Source organism: Procambarus clarkii, chromosome 19 (assembly GCF_040958095.1).
Source record: "Procambarus clarkii isolate CNS0578487 chromosome 19, FALCON_Pclarkii_2.0, whole genome shotgun sequence".
NCBI classification, from domain to species: domain Eukaryota; kingdom Metazoa; phylum Arthropoda; class Malacostraca; order Decapoda; family Cambaridae; genus Procambarus; species Procambarus clarkii.
The window spans coordinates 49,650,693-49,655,139 of NC_091168.1; the positions used below are offsets into that span (position 1 = coordinate 49,650,693).

Below are 4,447 nucleotides of genomic sequence, written 5' to 3' on the forward strand. Positions count from 1 at the left end.
TACAAACATTTGTGGATTGGCCCATTAAGTGGTTAAACCCTATTGACTTAGTTGAAGATGGGTTCTATTTCCTTCGCAATAGTGATTACTGTTTGTGTGCATTTTGTTATTGTATAGTAGGTGCATGGATTGTTGGTGATACCCCCAGAAGACGTCATAAGATCATTAATCAAGACTGTGCCTTTATTAGAGGCAAGAGGAGTGACAATGTTTCGTTAGAGGTGTCTGAGATAGCTTTCAAATACGGACTGGAATTTGTTTCCCATAAAATAGAACTGGGAAATAAGAAAATAAGTGATAGTAGTAAGTATATATTCTTATGATGTATTCTTATACCAGTCTTATATACTCTGTACAAAACTTGATTGCTTAAATAGATACTTCTTATTCTTCTAAAGAATAATTTACGTAACTACGTTATATTTTTTAGGTGGTGCTCCTCCTAAGGAAGATCTGGGATTGATCAAATTTAGGAAATCGCTGAATCCAGGATTGGTAACTTATAAATCTCGCCTAGAGACATTTGATATGACATGGCCTGGAAGCGTCAAGCAAACTTCTCATGAGCTGGCAGAAGCTGGTTTTTTTTACTGTGGTATGAAGTGTTTTAACTATTTTAAACTTAACAGAGTTATAAGTAAAGAAATAATGAATATTAGTTAAAAGATAGTAACGAGATAATGCTGGATTGTTTTATGGTTTTCAGGTATAAGTGACCACGTCTGCTGCTATCACTGCGCCTGTGGAATACGAAATTGGAGACCAGAAGATGATCCTTGGACGTTACATGCGAGATGTAGTCCAGAATGTGCTTACATTATTCTTGCAAGGGGCAAGGAATTTGTTAAGAATGCTAGATTGACAATACCATTACCTATAAAACCTATAGACAATGATTTAATTAATATCTTAATGGAGGGTATGGATAAGTTCAAACATCTGATTCATCAAAAATTAATACCTGTGGAGAGTATAAGATATGCTTTAAGTGAGTACCTTAAGGAATCCAGAGATTTGTTACCTTTTATTATACAAAGTAGATGTCTAGAAATCGTGTTGAGGTATATGCAAGAGGGAACAGATATTTATTTACGGGTACGGGACTTAATTTATGAAGCAGTTGATGATAAAAAGGAACAAGAAGCTACGCTTGAAGATCTGGGATTGAAAACTTTACCGGAGACTTGTACTAACACTGTTGAAAACAAGGACTGTACAGAACAATCTTGGGAAGAAGATATTTTATGCAGAGTTTGTATGGATAAAAATATAAATATTGTAATACTACCATGTAAACATATGGTGACATGCAGTGGTTGTCTTTTAGCTCTGAAATGCTGTCCAATTTGTAGAGGAAATATTTTATATATAATAAATCCAATTGCTTCTTGAACACTTATGATTTTCTTGAACACTTGTATAACTACTAAGAACACTTGTATATGATTGCTTCTTGAACACTTATGATTTTCTTGAACACTTGTATAACTACTAAGAATAACTGTATGCGTTAAATGTTGTAATAAACTTAATGTCTCTTCTAAATAAGATTTCTTTATCCTTAATAGAATAATTTGCTTATTACATTGGAGGACTGAAACAAGTACTTAATTATGAAACCGAATAATGACATGATGTAGTAAGTTTAACGGAAATATTGAATACAATGACTTGAAAAGTTTTCCTTTGACTAATGAAGGTGTATGTTTAATAAAACTGAGTTACTAAAACAATGCCTTAAGATGCTACTGTAAGTAATGACTTAGTGCACAAGCAAGTATCTTTAATTGTACGAAGATGTCTTAGAATGATTTATATTGACCTTATTTGAAAATGGATAACTGTTAAATGCTCAGTAGTAACTTACTGTGAATTAGTAATGTTACTGTTGTTGTTGTTGTTGTCGTTGTTAATAACGATGATCTACTTACTTACTAAAATGACAGAAACAACTAGTTTTGAGAATTAGTACAGGGCTGATTAGAGAATATGTAGTGGACTGTAATGAACGGGTAAGAACATGTAGCGGAGGGATGGAGGAAAATTGTAAGAAAGGGTTGAAAGTTGGGATGTGTAAAGGATTGAGAGATTGTAAGGGATGGTATCAAGATGTGCGGAAAACATGCTACAACATGTAAAGTAGAAATAGCGTAGTGAGTTGGGCGGTGAACAAGCTAGGACTTGTAATGGATGGAAGGAGTTGGGTATATTTACATATGACTCATGTTTAAATAAGATATGGGACACAGTAATACACGCTACAACATGTAAAGTAGACAGCGTAGTAAGATGCGAGGCGAACATGCTGAGACATGTAAAGGAATGAGAGAGAGATTGTAAGGGTTGGTACCAAGATGAGCGGAAAACATGCTATAACATGTAGAGTAGAAATAGCGTAGTGAGTTGGGCGGTGAACAAGCTAGGACTTGTAATGGATGGAAAGAGTCGGGTATATTTACATATGACTCATGTTTAAATAAGATAGAGGAGACGGTAATAGTTGTTTAAGTCTTGTATAAAATGGGAAAGAACTAGAGAATATGTAAGACTAAGTACAGATCTGAACTTACAGAGAATATGCTATGAACGGGGAAAGAACGCAAATTAACAGCTACATTTAAATTTATGAGACTTGGATGAGATGGAGGAAGGTGGGAGGGGGTGAAAGATAATTAAACAGGTTGGGGTTATGTGTATACTCGGATAAGAGATACGCTGGAGACGGACTTGATCGAATATATTTATGTCTGATGATCTAAGGCTAATGTCCAGATTAAATTTACTACGTTAGAAAATAAGGTGATCTTAAATCTCAGGTGATTTAGTTGGAAAATAAAGAACTTGCACAAATGAACTAAGCTGGGGCACAAGAGTTGAAACTTGATAACTGAACTGGTTTTTATTTACTATGTCTGAAAATGTAGTTGGGTGTTTAAATCTCAGGGGGATTTGGATTGATAGTAATGAATTTACAGGAGTGAACTTGGACAGAGGACAAGAGCTAGAGTTTTATAATTGTTTTCATCATATTTACTATGTCTGAAATACAGAGGGTAAAAATTTCGGGGAAATTGATGGTTTATTTACAAAGACTTGAGGGTGGAAGAGGGTGGGGGACGAGAGCTGGAGCTCAGTAACTGACTTGATCTTATTTACTAACTTTGAAGTATGTCTGCTTTTAATTTTAGGGAAATTGATGGGTTATTTACAAAGATACGAAGGAGAACTAAGGCAGGGACGAAAGCTGGAGCTCAGTAACTGACTTGATCTTATTTACTAACTTTGAAGTATGTCTGCTTTTAATTTTAGGGAAATTGATGGGTTATTTACAAAGATACGAAGGAGAACTAAGGCGGGGACGAGAGCTGGAGCTCGATAACTGACTTGATTTTATTTACGGAGTCTGAAATACAGAGGGTAAAAATTTCAGGGAAATTGGACTGTTACTAACGATCTTGTATAAACGAAATAAGGCGGGGGACAAGCGCTGGAGCTTGATAACTGTTTTGATCTTATTTACGGAGCCTGAAATACAGAGGGTAAAAATTTCAGGGAAATTGGACTGTTACTAACGAAGATACGAGAGAGAGCTAAGGCGGAGGACAAGCGCTGGAGCTTGGTAACTAAATTACTGTATTGAACTACGTTTGAAATATGATTATTTTTAAATTTTAGAGGGATTGGAATGATAGTATTCATTATACGACAGGGGACTAAGGTGGGGAACGTGAGCTAGAACATGCTTACTAACATGATTTATTTGTGTAAAACTGACTTGCTTAATGAAAAGGAGCAAACATACGATGTTGGAAAATAGTTGAACTGAACTGAATGAAAGGAGAGAGAGAGAGAGAGGAGGGACGGTCCAGATATTATGAAGAAGATAAGATAAGATAAGAGCAGACTGGCTGGCCGGGCGTAAGGTAAATAAAGGTGACGCGAGAGATTGCGAGGTAAGGGGGGAGGGAGGGGGGTGTGATGTGCGAAACCCTGAAAACCATGACTTACACAGGTGATTTTTCTAAATTTATATGAATAACTAAGGCTTACATAGACGATTTTGTAAGTTGAAAACATGTAAAACATGTCCGTAGAGTTCTCATGGAAACCCTAAAGAGCTACATACGTTACTTGAATTTGTCCCATAAGGCCTTAACAAACTTCTAAGTCTCGGAAATTATTTTTCTCATAAGAACTTTAACAAACTCGTATGCCATTATTTTTCATTATAAGAATTCCCTAATTCCAAATCTGTGACTCCCCAAATTCACCTGAAAACCCTGGCAGTCCAGGAGCCCTTTTTTTCCCAGATCTCTTAACAAACTTCTATGACATTATTTTCATCATAAGAACGCTTAACAAACCTCTAAAATCTCAGAAATTACTCCCTCATAAGAATTCCTTAATTCCAAATCTGTGACTAGCCAAATTCGCCTGAAAACCCTGG

At 35.8% G+C, this 4,447-nt stretch overlaps 1 long non-coding RNA gene across 1 annotated transcript; it reads left to right on the forward strand.

Moving 5' to 3' along the window:
* The first annotated feature begins 248 nt into the window (after window positions 1-248).
* LOC138366525 (uncharacterized) lies at window positions 249-1,482 on the forward strand. The gene is made up of 3 exons (XR_011229160.1): window positions 249-303; window positions 431-595; window positions 707-1,482. It is a non-coding gene; the product is annotated as an uncharacterized lncRNA (long non-coding RNA).
* The last annotated feature ends 2,965 nt before the right edge of the window (window positions 1,483-4,447 follow it).